Source organism: Dicentrarchus labrax, unplaced genomic scaffold, assembly GCF_905237075.1.
Source record: "Dicentrarchus labrax unplaced genomic scaffold, dlabrax2021, whole genome shotgun sequence".
In the NCBI taxonomy this organism is placed as follows: Eukaryota; Metazoa; Chordata; class Actinopteri; family Moronidae; genus Dicentrarchus; species Dicentrarchus labrax.
The window spans coordinates 27,137,400-27,154,833 of record NW_026136713.1 but is presented as its reverse complement, the minus strand read 5'-3'; the positions used below and the strand labels follow the sequence as shown (position 1 = coordinate 27,154,833).

Below are 17,434 nucleotides of genomic sequence, written 5' to 3'. Positions count from 1 at the left end.
AAGATGTGAGAGCATCATGTACAGTTTGATAATTATTTTGTAAACGTAATGTACTAATTAAGAATGAAGAGCCTCTATTAACTCTACAAAATGGCTGGGATAAAGACATTAACTTGTCTTGCTTTCATATTGACTTGTGACCTTAAGAAACCACTGATATGCAGTATTTTGCCATAGTATACAGTACATCAATACATACACTTGGACACACACACACACACACACACACACACACACACACACACACACACACACACACACACACACACAAGCTGCTAGACCCCACCTGATAATCACTAATGGGACTGGATCTAAGCATTAAATTCAATTCAATTCAATTCAATTTTATTTGTATAGCCCCAATTCATAACAGAAGTTATCTCAGGACACTTTTCAAATAGAGTAGGTCTAGACCGAACTCCTTATAACATTTACAGAGACCCAAAGGTACCACCATGAGCAAGCACTTGGCGACGGGGGCAAGGAAAAACTGCCTGTTAAAAGGCAGAAACCTAGGACAGACACTTCGGCTCTAGGTGGGTGGTCGTCTGTCTCGGCCAAAATAAATTAGGCTCACTGCACAACACAAAGCAATGAGTGCTCTGCAGACACAGAATCTCCACACCATGAGAAATCCATTATGTTGTTTCCATCATCTCTGAATAATTAGGGCAGCTGTCTATGTGGCAAGTGCCAAAGTTAACACATTCTGGTGTTTAAATGGCACTCAGTTAGTCCAGGTTGTATGTGTTGGCAGCAGTGTTGGGCAAGCTACTTGAAAAATGTACTCCAGAACCAGGACTACATTCATTTTCTAATTACACCTCAGCAGACGTAATTAGTTACATTACTCACTACATTACTCCAGCTAGTGAGCCCAGCTCAGCAAAAGTTGCCTTTCAACAACAACAACAACAACAAATCCTGCACACATCACTTCATCACATCCTCTGCACATAAAGAGAAACAGAAATCAAGTGTTTTAACAAACAGACAGTCTATGGTTTGAAAGAATTTAGAAATGAAAGATCCAGTGTGTAACATTTATTCATTCATCTGAATATAGGTATTGTTGTGTTTTATTTTCTATTAGAATTAGCCGTTTTTATCTAAATACACTGCGGGTCACATTCCATAGAGTCCGTTCCATTTTTTGTGAGTTTCGTGGCCACAGTATTTTCTCCTTCGCGCTTAGAAAGGGTGACAATCTGCAACTGCACTAGGCTAAAACAATCACAGCTTCAATCACTGTTAAGTTAATTAAACTCTACAAGTTGTTGAAACTGATTACATCAAACTTTTTAAGTAAAACTAAATATATTTAGTCTTCAATCTTGCTTAAGGAGCTTTAGTAATTTTAAGTGAGAATGACATCATTTTGTAATTTTTATTTTTACTGTGAAAACATAATACCTAGTAAAAACAACTTAATCAGGAATGTTTCTGTGACATACACAATTACGTTAGTGCCACTTCAAATTATTAGTAAAAGCTGCTTAATCAAGAATCTTTTTTAACCTAAAAAAGTTTGTGTTACTTAAAGATTCTGATGTTAGCAGTTTCAACAGTGTTTTATGTTAAATTAATTTATCTGGTTTTACAATGATGGACCATTGTCAGCGCTGTAGTGGTTTTGTTATGTAACATTCCTTAATTTTTTGAAGATATAATTAATTTAGTGTAGCTTTATCTAAGTTTAATAGCAAGGGGCGAGAGGATGAAGATCCATGCATGGCCAGGTGTGGTACATTTTTCCTAAATATAACTTAATAATAACCCCAGCTGTCCAACAGCAAGTAGTAGCCCAGATTGGAGAACATCACTATGGTTGCATTGTGTAACTGCATTTACATTTAATACCATGAACGTACAAACTTTATTGGACAGATTTTTCACCACATGAGTGCTATGACTTGCAGTGTATAGAAGAAAGGTGGGAAAATCGCACCAGTGTGTATTGGTGTCACCACATGGGCTGTTATTTCGCCTCACAAATCCTTCTACACAACTGGTAAAGACCTTTTTAGTTATTTTTCCTGCTGCTGTTCTCCTACCTATGAACTAAATCGGAGCACCTTCAAATCAGAACATGAATGCACAGGGATTTGTGTGGCAGAACACACGCTCACATGGCCACAAAAGTACATACTGATACAGATTTTCCCACCTCCTTCCTACACATGTACAATGCAGGTCATGGCACCAGTGCGACTGAGCACTCATTAATCCAGAACAGATTATTATATCATCATAAGACTGATTTGCCACCACTCTGAAATCTCCTTGGCACTGTCTTAAGGTCGCGGCGGGCCTGCCGACTCTGTTCTATAATACACACAGTCGGGGAGGCGAGGCGAGTTGAACGCATGACAGAGCTAATGGGCGAGGCTGCTGAGAGGGTTTACCGGGGTCTGTCAGCTCTCATCCTGTCACACAGAGAGGAGCAAAGGAGGACTACAAGGAAAATGATGACAGTGTGAGAAAGTGATGGAGCAAAGTGAAAGAAAGATAGATAATGGCAGAAGAGGAAAAACAAACTGAGCAAAAAAAGAGTCAGGAGGAGACAGACATGATACAGCAAATTGCTGCATTTTCATGCACCAGTAGTTTCATAATCTGGTGACTCAGGCAAACTGATTTTGGGTGGATGCCTGAAAACATAAGAGTCGAGTCAGAGGGGCCCAGGTAAGCTCATGCTCCGCTAATAAGACACACTGTTAAGATGCCTGCCTTCTTTCTGTCACTGCCGCTGTAGCACAGAAACATCAAAAAGTGTGGGACTTTCACTGCATTATGGGTACATCCTGATATCAACAGAAGCCATGGCAACAAGCAGAGGCAGAGGAGCCAGAAAAGCCACATCGCTTTAATAGCTGGCAGGCTGTTTGAGCAGTGGGCGGGACATCACAAGTGGACAGAAATATTCTGTTAAGTGGTTTATTCATGGCAACATGAATGGGGAGACTCAGCTGCAGGGTATCCAAAGTGCATCATAACAGTTTAACATTACCAAAGTACAGCCAAGAGCACAGTTAATGTACATAAATGTAAACACAGCCACTGATAATATGAGAAAGTGTCAATGGTTATGTTTACTTGTGTGAAATAAAACGGCTGTTGGTCGTAATAGGGCTAAAGTCTGTTTACTCGGTGTCTGTGTCTCACTGCAGCCGTTAAGGAAGCAGCTGACAGAACATTCCTGACTGAATCTCATCAAATATTTAAAGTTCAGCCACCAGCTGCCCCTCAGTTTTGGAGAGGTGTCTGAATGGAGTCATGGTGGGGTGTTCCTGTCTCGATGTGACACTCCCATCCTGAGAGTCTATTAACCTCAGTCAACTTAACCTGTTGACTGTCTGGTTTTCTGACAAGACTTGTTAAAATGTTGATGAACTAAGTGCAGGGATATGGAGGAGATCGATGCGACATTTGTGGGCATCAATGTTTGGTTGTGTTCACTACCTGAATTAGACCAAAAAAGGTGCCAGTACTCTAATTCAGCACAGCCCTAACCGTAACATAAGTAATTATTTTGGTATTTTTTGTTAAGACCTGTCCCTACTCTGTCTCTGATTGGCTCTGACCCTGACATTTTAACTGTCTCACTGCTCATGCCTAAACCTAACCAATCAAAACAACAAAGCAACAAGAAGTCCTTGCTGCAGTGGCCCAGGGTTCAAATCCAACCTGCGGCCCTTTGCTGCGTGTCATTCCCCGCCTCGTTCCTGTCCCTCCTCAGCTGTCACTATCAATTAAAGGCAATACAAGCCCCCATAAAAAACAAACACTAGCCAATCAGAGGCACAGCAGAATGCTGGCGAGAAAAAAATCAAGCGTACGCACTCATTTAGGAGTGCATACTTAAACTTACAGGTGGCAATAGGAAGTAAGGGTACTCGTGGACAAAAATAAGAAGTGCCTGTATTCAGTTCTGGTGAGCCCTGGCTGATTTCAGGTACTAGATGTGTTCCTTAATGAGACTGCCACATAGCAGTTTTTTGTATTGATTATGTTGCTTTTGTAAATTATCCATATTCCTGGCCCTTTGAAGTCAGAAAAACTGAATTGGAATTTGAGTTTTCTGTCTGTTTTCTTACTTTTAAACTTTTAATGGACACAATGGCTTGTTGTGATAATTCCAAGGGTACATTTTGAATCTGTGTGATGCTCAGAAATATGGGCCCAAGTCAAGTGAGTCACATGACCTGTAATTTAGACACTGCTGGCACTAGGTCAACATGGCAGCACAGACTGGGCGTTGTTCCTGCATGGGCACGTAACTGACCTCCTGCAGGAGCCACTGTCTGATTGTTGTGAATCTTGGATCACTGATTCCTTGCAAGGGTCTAAAATAACACTATAAGCATTAACATAATAAAGTTGGTTGGTAAGCTTAAATTCTACCAACCTAATATTTTTTATTCATGTTACAGTCCTAATGCTTGTTAGCATGCTGATATATTACTCAGGCTATTTTCATATATAACCCACAGGTGTTTTTGTGATGGGATTGCCCATGTTAGCCCCCAGAGGATGCAGCTGGACACACTGCTGCAGCTGGTGTTCCTGTTCTGCCAACAAGAGGAACCAGTTAAATCAATGGTTCCTGTTCTCCTGCTACTGGAGTTTGTACTGGGAGGAGCCGAAGTTTAAGCACAGAGCAAAAAACTAATCAGAAAGGAATAAAATGCAACTGCCTGGAAAGAAAGAAACAGTAAAGTAAAAAGCGAGCAAACAAGCAAACTAATTGGAGACATAAACTGTGAGTGAGCACAAACAACAGAGGCAGACACACCGAGACCAGTAGACAACTGCAGACTGCATCATGGGGATAGAGGGCTTGACTGTGTTTGTTAAACTGTGTGGTAGAGCTGGTTCAGGTCTCCTCAGGTTCAGCCAAAGGTTTCCAGTAAAGGTGGGGCAAATCTTCAAAAATAAGCTCCTGTGTGCTGTCAGCACAGGGCCCCCCTGGAGGTAATAAACTGAGCACCAGAAAAAAGTAAGGAACTCTTGTATATAAATATATATTTGTGCAATATACTGCATATCTAAAGCTGTGAATCATCTTTAAGTGGTATGTACTATACGGGCTTTTATTTTTTTACATCTACTTTCGCTTCTTAGTAGCCTATAGTAATATGTTCTAAAGATTCCTTGGTGGCTTCAAGTTTCCACATCACACCTGTAGAATTTGCATACTGGACCAGGACTGACTTCCTAACAAACTATTTGTGATGACACAAATCATACACATAGGCCCACCCCTTAAAATCAGATTTTCTTTTACTTTCCTCTTTCAGAAGATGAACATCCAACTGTAGGAGAAGAATTGGTGCACTTTCAGTATATGCAGACACACTAATGAACAATATGAACAGACATTAGTATACAACAACATTTGCTAGTACTTTTAAAAATACCTATTAAAACATTAAATATACATGTAAGCCTTTGACTGCCCAATAGAATCAAAAGGTCACACTACACCTGTTGACTGGAGCAACCAGCCACCAACAATTATTCCACTATTGTACAGAGCCTCAATTCACTTCTTCTTTCACCTGAAGTGGCTATGTAGCACTTAAAGGCAGGAAAGAACCAACAAATGGACACAATAAAACCTATTCTCTTTGGCCCGTGTTCAGCTAGAATGCCACAGACAGATCTATATTGCCAGTTAATTCAGTCTACCTTTAGCCTGCACTGAGGTCAAACCAGTGTCTCCTTTATTTCACTGAATTACAACCATTCTATTTATTGACTGCAGTAGAGAAAACATCTAATTTTTACCTAACTGCTGTTGCAACAGAATTTTAAGCTCAGTGACGTATAATTACTTAAAAAAGACGTAGGTACAGTAGATATGCAACATAGTACAGCAGAGATTTATCTATGGGTTATTTACAGTGACCCAGGATTGGTTTCTATTGGATAATACACTCTGTTGTAATCTCTTTAGTTCAAGTGCACACTGGTGTCCTGCTCTTATTGCACAGTTCAGTCTGCAGAAAAAGTATTGAAAAAAAACAACTAATATAAATACACATTACAATCTAAACATAACCAGTGACATTTAGGATTAATACATTTTAAACCAAGAGTAAACAAGTTAAAACAGTTTAGTTATTGTGTGGATGGCATGAACATTGCTCAGCCGTATTGACTTTGAAGACACATACAGACACACACACACACACACACACACACACACACAGAGTCGACCTTTGTGTGCGCTAATGCACGTCCACATGGGAAACACACTGGATGTGTTCAGGGGGTTTTAACACGAACAAACTAATGGCTTTACCAGAGGGAACGGATGGCGTCATGCCAGGCTCGAACGGACTGGTGAGGTTTTTGCCCACCACATCACACACACGCAAACTAGTTCTATACCTCTGAGGACCATGGCAGCCATAACGACAAACCTAAGTTTAAACCCCAAACCAAGTAGAGCATACATTATTAGCTGATTAATACATAAGTAGGCAGAAAATATCAGTGACAACAGTCCAACAGTTTTGGACTAGACAAAAAAAGACATTTGCAGACGTCACCTTGGACTGGGATGGACATTTACCACTATTTGACATTTTACAGACCATCTAATTAATCCATTAATCTATTTCCAATAATCAGTGGATGAAAAAAAAAGTTAAATGCTGAGACTTAAAAGCAAGTTTTATGGACTGGCCAAATGTCTTAACATTCAAAAATGTCCTCAATATCGAGGTATACCACTCAAGCCCAGACATCATAAAGGGAGCTGACATATGATTTGAATAATGTTCAAATGAAGCTGAAGGAATTTCTAAAAGCAAGCATCCTGTAGTCAGGTGTAGGGGGAGGGGAGGTATGTCACGTGCCACATAGTTTACTTATATACTTTGCTGTCTGTTAACATGTCAGTCATTTTAAAGGCCCTTTCTAGGGACGGGCACTGGAAATTAGCAGTAGCTATAAATGCAGTGGTACATCACATTGGTATTTGTAATGCAATTCCCTGTGTATAGTGTATCTGTGGCAATCAAATAAATATCAAATTACATAAGCGTGCAGGCACAGAATTTCTGAAAACATATACTGTATGATAAAAAGAAAACATCTGTGAGGTATTTCTGTATGATGATATTGGCATGTCTGGAGAGGAGGTACTTTTTGCACTCAGTGACCTCAAGCATTCAGCTACATCTGTACAGGAACACACACTCTTCAGACAGATGGACTGGAACTAATTAGCACACTCTGTAAAGACCACACACACACACACAGACACACACACACATCTAGAAAGCAAACCCAGTGAGCACTCCACCAAGGACCTCTGCATTTATAGTTTAAACCATAAGGAATTTTATTTTTTTTAATTTTATTTACTGAATCTGAAACTGCATGTAATGTATCTATTTAATCATGATGCAGTGTATGTGCCACATTTTCTGTCAAATAGATGCAGTAAGTTGAAGTATTTTTAAAAAGTCTGTACACAAAAGCTTATCTCACTTGTTCCAAGTCTCTACCAAATTTTGTCGAGTTTATTTATGAGAAATCACAAGTTTGTCTCAGGGGACTTTACAATCTGTCCAACATATGACAGTCTTCCTCACAAAAAGCTCCACAATGAACGAAGAGAAATCTGTTGATGGCTCTCTGAGATATTCTGCTAAAATGCACACAAACAAACATGGAAACAAACAGACACAATCTAACACACTGCCTCTCTGTTGGAGATAACCACTGGGTGGAAACTCAGAAACAGACATTTTAGAAATCCCTTTGAAGACTTGAAGAATTTCTCAGATTAAGATTTGTGGAAAACACAGGAAATTAACTGAATGAGAGGACGTCTTTTTTCTGAGAGACTTGTCGTCCAATCACATTAGAATACACTGATCAACAGGAAAGACTAAAATGAAATGTAGGTCCACACATTGCACAATGCATCTAAATGAGCACCTTTTAAATATACAGGTGTATTTTAGTTTCAATTGGTAATGTTTTGTTATAGACCAGAAATCAGCATAGTATTTCAGCATGTGCAGCTTTACACCTAACAAAATAAAAGAAATATACATACTTATACACAAAATGGCTCAGACATGTACAGTATGTGAAGACTTGATGCATCCTTACTTTTCCTTAGAAGTGAATTGGTAATGGAGGAACACCCTGCATTAAAATGTAATTTAAAATAATACAATTTCAGAATTTTCTACTGAGGAGTTGTAATAGTAGTTGGTACTCTTGGACTCAGTTCCAGACTCGAAACATTATTTTTCTATTGTGTCAGACCTGAAATAGATGGTCTCGTGCAGCAATATATGTTGGTGTTTTTTTTCTGAAGTAACTTCCTTCTTTAAAAAAAACATTGATGATGCCCGCCTGTTCAAAAAACAGGTATTGATTTAATTTAAAATAAAACGGGCACGCAGGTTAACTGCAATTGGTTGGCAAAACTCATCTCACTGGCAATGGCAACAGCCTTTTTTTTCTGTCTCATTTGGATGTCTTTACTTAGACTTGAATCTCTTTGGAGTCTTGGTGTGGTCCCAACTAGTCCTTATCTTGGACTTGACAAAGGTAGTCTTGACTTCAAGACTTTTTTTTTTACATTACAAGAGTACCACTGGTAGTCTAACAGGATTTAAGCAATTTCTTGCAAGCAACGATTCCGAGAGAAAAAACAACAGATTTTTAGTGTTTGGATGTGAGGATAATACAGTATGTTACCTGTTCATACCAACGTCCGTCTAAAGATAATAATATTGGCCTTCAGTGAGCCCCAGAAGGAGAGAAAGATGTGAGAAGACACAAGCATCTGTGATCAATACTCCATGGATCTGTAGCTCTGAAGGTCATTCTTCAGCCTCTCAGAGTCAGACGCAGTTTAATTAAAGTGAAAGGTGTGCACTTAGTTCAAACCAAATGGCACAATGTCAATTACATTTAGTTAGGTCTTAATTAGCCTGTTAATTATCAAATCACATTTTTGTTGTTATTGTTATTAATTAATTAAGGACTGCGGCTGACAATGTGAATTTGAGCTCCGACCTTTCATTTATGCAACAAAATAAAAAACCTTTGCTCAGTGGCTCCTAAAAGGGAACTCTAGCCAATATACACATCAACGTTTGATTACAGGTGTTGGGCTGTACGACTGCATATTTGAAAGACGTTGTGGGAAGTCTGATGAATGTTCTCAAGTGATGTCATTTAACTCAGCATCGAGCTGAAGATTTCAAGTTTTAAAACATCTAGAGTTGTGGAGTTAGAAAGAAGGAAAGAAGTGGAATTTGGAATTTCCCTATTGTGGGACAAATAATGGAATATCAAAAAAAAAAAAAAAAAGTGAGCTAACCATCCTCTGTATACAGAGGTATACAGGCTAGAGGTACAAAGTAGCAGCTACTAGAATAACACACCCAAATCTCTGAATGAACTGTTGGCAGTCAAGTTGCATTAAGGGTAATGTAGACGCCAGACTTTGACAAGGTAGAAGAATATGTGGAATAGAAAATATTTTTTTTCTGGTTCTGCTGTACCTATTTTTATTTGACTTTTTTAAAGGACCAGTGTGTAGGATGCAGATTGCAACTAACTGAACACTGCTCGCATCTGTATCTTCAAAATACCTTTCATCTGATGTTCTTCTCATTTGAGTGTGAACATTCTCACAGTAGAGAATTAAATACTGCTTTCCAAATGTTGTCTATGCAGAAAGATGGAAAATCTTAACAACTGATGCATCTCCAACATCCAACTGTCAATCATCATCTATTCATCCATATTCTTCCTGTTTTTGTGTTATTCAGGTTTCATTTACCGTGCTTTTTATCTTCCATGCAGCAACCTGCTGACCCCACCGTATCAATTTCCTCACACCAGCGGGAAGTCATATAGTTCAAATGCTTCAGAGTCAAGCAGCATGAACGACACATGACACAGCTCTGGTACTTTAATGTAAAACTGCATTAATGAGATGAGTAAAATGAAATTTAGGCTTTGGAAATGCTTCCTTTCTTAATTTTCTCTGTACTCTACCACTCTCATGAATTTTTCAATATTGTGCAGTGAGCAAACAGTGCAACGTTCACTGATTCTACATTTATTTCATATGGCGATATTTGAAATCAGCGGATTTTGGCACTTTTTCCGGCAAATAAAACACTGCAAAGACAATATGTTTTCTGCTTTCTCACTTAATGGGGTTGATTACCTGTCCATAAAGACTGTGACAGTAATAATAAAAAAGATGGATTCTGCAAACACTGAAGGATGCACAAAGACACACACACTTACACTTGTATGAGTCAGTGTAGTGTGTCCCCACACTGCCCCCCCACTTACAGGCCCATTAAACCTCAGTTGAGAACAGACTGCTGAGGGAGGCGACCTAAGCTGGGCCCTTTCAGGGGCCAAGACCTCAACCAGGACCTCTGACAGCGAGAACACACCTGTCCTATGGATTCCCCACTGGGGTTCTCTGGACATGGAGCAGTGATGCAGCAGAAGGAAAACACACCTGAGCTTTTCTGCCAACTGTCTCTACTAATATTTAAGTGAATATACCGCTGAACGAAGAAGAATGAAGAATGAGAGGGGAAATAAAACCTACCTACAACATTGCTACAGTATTTGAATGCCACTTCCTGAACTTCCTGAATTGGACCATATCATTGCTATTAAATGTGAAACACATTTGTGGATATGTTGAATGTAATTTGTGAGAGACAGGATGGAAGTTTCTCACCTTTTTTATCTGAATAGAAATGAGATTCAGATTTCGTACACTGCACCTCAAAGGGCTTCAGTTGTATTCTTTCTAAGTCAAGATGGCTGGGTGAAACGTCAACTAGACAGAATTCACAGTGGAGATTTCATTTATGCTACATTATAAACCAGTTACATTCTCCATTCAGACACAGGCCACGTCCAGGCTGCCATTACTTACATAAATCACTAAAGGTGTTTTGCCTTTTGCCGCAATATGCTTTAGGGTTCCAAAGAAATACTGCTGATCTATCCTACCACACTTTCTACCCCTTCTGTGCAAAATGGCCAAATATACACTGTATCACATTACTAATGCTTTATCACAGTGAATAAAACTCAGCAGGTAGAGCAGAGCATATACACTGCCAGCATTAGGATTCAATTTCCACTATGCTTAAATTATTTGCTCTAATATTACAAAAATCCGCTTTCTAAAAGTACTGTAAATAGTAAATTATGACTTTAAATTGTTCAGTTACAACCAACTTTCCTTTAAGAGCTGAAGTAAGTAGGAGCTAATTCTGCATACATTTAGCTAAATGTAATTACCCTTGTTAGGTTGTTAGGTAAACAGATTATTAAAAACAACTCTACGAACAAATAAAATACAGCATCTGTGGCTCAGGAGGTAGAGCGGATCGTCCACTAATCAGGAAGTTGGTGGTTAGTTTCTCGGCTCTTCCTGCTCCATGTCCTTGCTCCTTGAACAAGACACTGAACCCCAAATTGCTCCAGATGCTGTGCATCAGTGTGTGAATGAGTTAGTTTCTGTTTGATGGGCTTTGCCATCACTGTGTGAATGGGGTGCATGTGTCATGTAGTGTAAAAGCACTTTGAGTGGTAGAGTGGGTAGAAAGGCGCCATACAAGTACAGTCCATTAACCATTTAGCTAGATAAATGCCTAGATAAAATTTCTTGAAACTCAGAGACTGTCCTCCCAAGGAAAATGACAGCATCAGCTCTCTCAGCAACTGCCTCAAAATGACATGTTGACATCCAAGTGACAAAGCCTTGTAGTCGCTGTAGTAATTATGACGAGCAAAGAAGGATGGCGATGACGTAGGAACGACAAAGTATGTGAGGAGAAGAGGTAATGGTGGAAAATGCTGTCTTTTTAACAGGAGATCACTTTATTTCCCTTTTCCAACAGATAGTCAATAGTCAGATAGACATTGTTTTATAACCCAAACCACAGTATTTCCCTATACCTACCTAACGGATACACTCTATAAATGTATTTTGATGTTCAATTTGTAGAACTCGTGAGGAAATAGCATTAAAAAGGTCACTACAAAACTCTGACCCTAAATCTAAGATAAGAAGCTCTTGAAATCTGATATTGTGCATAAAAGTTATTTGGAAAAATTATAAAAATCTTGAATTAAGGTATAATTACTATCATTTCCAACAACATCTCATGGCCTTTCCATCTCACAGGTGGAGTTTGAGAAAACTCACGTTCTTCATTTGGAAGTTTGACTTCTTATTAGAAAAAGATCGGTGCAAAAGCATGTCACCATGTTTATATTCTTCTCATGAGATTTAGTGAAAAGACTTATAAAAACTTGTAAATCGACCTTGATTTAAGATTATTTTGTCAAATGATATAAGGTAATTCAGAGAAAGATCAGAAACCTTGAAATAAAACAGTATCTGAATCCTTCCTCGTTACACTTGAAGACAAGCTTAACTTTGCTAATTACCATTCAGGGTTAAGGGGGTAAATGTGTGTTTCTAGTTTAGGACATGATGATTTAAATCTTTACTCCACTCTGTCTACTCAAGGGGGATTAAAGTTCATCCTTGCCAGCCACTATCTTCACACCAACTGCTGTCCTACCTTAAATTCCCTGACTTCTGTTTTAATTCACACCAATTATCTGCCTGCTCCTGTGTTCTATGGGCCCCTCCAACCAAACCCTCATTACTCATAACGTTCCCCTTCGCTGTGTTTTAAGGAGCAACAGAAACCACCCTTTAGACATCTGGACAGACTTGCACTTGAGTTTCTTTCCAAGTACAGACACACAGATGACTCTGTTTGGTTTTATTTGACAGCCGTAATCAAATTTGCCTGTCTGTTGGTGAGGCACAATCCAGCTGCCAACCATCTGGATCTCCAGGCGGGGTAATACTTCACTGCAAGAGAGCGGAGCCCCTGTGACTTGAGGTGGGCGAGGGAGAACTATCATCTTCTGGCAGAGGAGATGCGTTCTCCCACGCCCACCAGACGAGGACACACACTTCTGTACCTCCTGATGAATTTTCCAATTTCATTTAAATGCTAATTAGAGTTTGATGGCAGTCTTGGGGCTCGTCTCTCTCAATAGCAAGATGGATGCTTCTCCTTCAGTCCCTGCCTTGTATTTAGCCTCAGTAAGCTCCTGTTCATTCTCAGGACTGTTTCAGCCTGGCTTCGACACATGGAGGGCTCAGCTAATCCAACAGTCAGGGGGCTATACGCCCAATTTGCTAAAGTGATAATGATGAACATCCTGCAGTCTCTGGGTACACATAAGATAGTCTATTTACTCCCCACTGATAAAATCCACTGAGGCTTTTTGGCAATTTCCATTTGCATATTCTACCCAAACTGCTGTTCCAGGTTCATTAAGGTATTGACCCAGGACTTGGGATGATGCCTTGAATCATTCATGTGCGTCATGATTGGCAAAAAAAGAAGAGACAAGAGGAGCAAGAAAATAGAAATAAAGAAAGAAAGAGAAGAAACAATGACAGGAAAATGGACAGAGAAATAAACACAGATGATAAATATCAAACAGATTTAGAGAGGAAAGGGGAATATAAAAGAAAGACTAAAAGAAAGAGACAGAAAGAAAGCTTTTTGGACCTTGCCGAGAGTTATTTGACTCTGTGTCTCATCAAGTTATTGATTCCTAATATCAGCTGACACCGAATGGTATTTCATGTGCATTTGCCCTGCTAAATGTCAGTATAGTCTTAGTTCAAGGCCTCAAACTGGAAATAAATCCTATAAAAAATCTTAGAAAGAGAGGAAGGAATCATAGGGGCCAACTACTGAAAGCTGAATTCTCTCATTCTGTTCTTCTTGCTTGTTAACTACCCTACCTTTCCTCTCAGTCATAGTGACAGTTTACTCACCAGTTTCATTGCTGAGAGCTGCAGATGTGGTGACACCACTCGACACAGCTGTAGTCCAACAAGTCAACAAGGCAAGTGACTGAACTGTGCATGTGAAGAGAAACCCACAGGGAGTGTACCTGAAGCGTCTGACTGTCCTTTGCACTGCAGACACAGTTATTACAGTGGGTCAAAGACAAACCAGCAAGTGATCAAATTGATGTTTAGGATGTGTTAAAACAGAAAGTTTGGGTCTTCATTTTCACTTCCTCATAAGTGATTTCATAAGTTAAACCTTTGAATGATCCCCTAGAAGTCATGTACTTCCTTCAACATCCTGTTTCAGTGGGAAATTCATCAAAGTAGCACAGACTAGGTCTAGTCTAAATTAAAGGAACAATAGGCATGTCAGATATTGGCTTTGTGGAGTTAGAAATCGGATGAGTAAGCTTTGATCTGTCAAGGTTGATATTTATTATGAAAAAAGCTTTCATTCTGTTTTGGGAGGTAAAAGCAGTACCACTTAATTAAACTTGTATGAATTTGAATTAAAATAATAACTTAGACCCCATAATAATTAAAACAGAAGTAGAGGTTTCATCATAGAAGACTAGTTTTATCTTGTGTTTTGTAGCCCACACCTGATTTATGTCTCTTCATAAGGTACTAACAGTGCCTGAAATAGAGTTTTTCTAATTTTTGTCCACAAGTACCCTTACTTCTTATCAAGTACCACCACCTCTGGTGAGCATCACCTTACCCATCATTGAGGCTGCCAGTATTTTTTTTCCCAAGGGGTAGACAATAAAAGTCAATAAATATGTGGAGATTTATATTCACAGGACATCCCATTGGTCACCCAGAGCCCTCACACAATGGCAACAAAACCAAGTTTGGATACAACAGTGTCACATAACAGGGGCCATAGCGCATCACTTTTTGGAGTTTGGATGGATTAGGGATTTAATTTAGTCGAACAATTATGGGCTACTATTTATGAGCAGCAAACATAAAAAGGTTTTATTTTTCCTCCAGAGGGGATACTCAGCCAAAGAAGACAAAAAGGCTGTCGCTTGTTTTGGGCAACTTTATCCTTCACAACAAAGCTCATCGTTGAAATGATTGTTGCAGTCAACTATCTTGATAAGCGATTAACTGATTTAATAATGACAGAATCATGAAAATAACTGTTAGACGCAGCCCTAAGACAGGTGTTATTCTTAAAGAAAGTAACCCACCTCAATACTTGAAAATGTCAGTACACCCACCACTCTGAGCAGAAAAAAAATGTCTGAGTGGAGGAATAAACGTCAGCTGGTATTTAGTTCAGATATTGGCTTGAACTGAATGTCAGAACACTCAATAACAAGCAATCAGGACTGGTCCCTGCACTCTGAGTAATCATCTAAAACTGACCTTTCAATACTGACTGACTGAGCTGTCTGTCTGTCTGTCTGTCCGTCTGTCTGTCTGTGACTGTGTATGTCTGCAGGAACTTATTGAGTGCCATGCTGTAGGATGACTCAGTGGTGATTTCAATGGCAAAACCCATAAAAACCTGCTGGACTGTCCAAAGAGCACCGGTGGAGTGACTCACAACTCTCTAAACTGTCACTGACGACCAACACACAGTGATAGTAAAATCTACGGCCAAAGAACCTCTGACACACACACACACACACACACACACACACACACCCACACACACACACACACAAAAAAAAAAATACAGCACCTTTAAAACATTGGGCCAAAGATATGTCAGGACTGGTCACTGCTTAAAAGCAAAGTTGGTACAAAGTTTAATGAGGAGCAGAAAAAAGGAGAAGAGTAGAAGAAAACAGCAGAGGGAGGACAAAGAGTACTGATGATAATTTAATAGAGCACTCCTAAAAGTCTGGATTATGTAATAGGTGTCCTTGAGTTCAAATGCAAACACACACACAGTTTTATATGTATTACACTTACACTAACCCTCCACTGCCTCAGCTCCTCCTCCCCTGAAGGAAAACAGAAATATGTAATCATATTATTGCTTCAGGTGTCTGTCCTGCAGGGGGCGCTGCAGAAAAAAGCACTGCTTCATTTCTCAAATATGGACAATAAAAAGTCAGTAACCTCAGACTCCCTGGTAGATGGTATTACCATAATAATATATGCTCTCATAGCAGCCAAAAGCAGCATAAAAAGTTGCTTCCTGATCCACAACATGTTAGATAGATAGATAGATAGATAGATAGATAGATAGATAGATAGATAGATAGATAGATAGATAGATAGATAGATAGATAGATAGATAGATAGATAGATAGATAGATAGATAGATAGATAGATAGATAGATAGATAGATAGATAGATAGATAGATAGATAGATACTTTATTTTTCCAGAGGGAAATTCAAGTTGCCAAACACACCAGACTAACATCCAGGTAGTCTGCAAATCTACAATTTTAGAATTTGTTTTAATGCGTGAGATCTACGAATAATGCCCTAATGAAAAACCTTTATTGCACAGCACTTTTAAAATCAACATTATTTCATTTCATCCACATGAATGTTTGCACCCAATTTAATAGCAATCCATCAGTTCAAGACATACAAAAAAACACACACACCTCAAGGTGGCAAAAAACATGGCAAAAACTCTGGGACTACGAATGTAGGTGCACAATTCTATGCCAAGATCTTTGACAGGGTTGGTGAAAACCTGGTCCTGCTGGTGGCACTAGACAACAAACCAAGGAATCGAAACAGTAGGATTCATTCTCTTGGGACCATGAATGTCCTCTGCTACTAAGACTGCTAATAATAAAATAATTCTATTAGAGTTTTCAGAAGAGATTTAAAAGAATTCATTGAGGTAGTTAATTTTAACAAGAAGGCTGTCTCGAGGTTTGTGGCTCAATTGGTTTGGTTTTGTTGCAAATGAACCTAATGAACCTCATAAGCAATTCTGATATGAGATAATTGAAAAAAATATAGACTTAATGTTAAAATTACATTACTCCAAGTCTTTAGCTCAGTTTCATTATGTTAGTGCTTCATGTAATTAGTCACAATGAGATAAAAATGGACCGTGTCACCCTAAGATCTAGTTGTCCTCATTATACTTCAAACTACTTAATTCTAAAAAGGTTATATTTGGTTGTCCCTTTGTAATAAAATCTAGTTCATTTTTATTCCCTACCAAGTTTTCATTATGTTGTAGGAAGCAAATATAAATATTCACCCTTAAAAGTCTTCTGCCCTCATCATTTTTAATGACAGGAGGAACATGGAAATAATGTAAGACGTGAGGATGCATTTGATCTAACGTGAAAGTCAAGGTAGAAAAATCCCAGTGGATGGAGGCGCTCAGGTTGTATCCTTTATCCTTAATTTTGAGATACATGTGTGATAACTAAACGCAACTAAATAGCCATGATCAGTATATCATAGAAAGCATTTAAAGCAGAATACAACCTCATCATTAGAGTTCAGTTTATAACACCCAAAAGGAGTGACTCCCACTCTGGCCTCCACTCGTTTACACAGACACACAACTTTATATCTCTCAC

General features: G+C 39.0%; 1 protein-coding gene across 5 annotated transcripts in view; it reads right to left on the bottom strand.

Moving 5' to 3' along the window:
* htr4 (5-hydroxytryptamine receptor 4) overlaps nt 1-17,434 on the bottom strand; it is a 196,291-nt gene that overhangs the window by 134,182 nt on the left and 44,675 nt on the right. The window contains exon 1 of one of the 5 annotated variants that reach the window (XM_051420060.1): nt 13,898-14,036. The exons of the other annotated variants lie outside the window; for them this stretch is intronic. The gene's annotated coding sequence lies outside the window, so the exon portion shown is untranslated. Of the gene's footprint in view, nt 1-13,897; nt 14,037-17,434 lie in introns of those variants that run through there. 5 annotated transcript variants of the gene reach the window in all.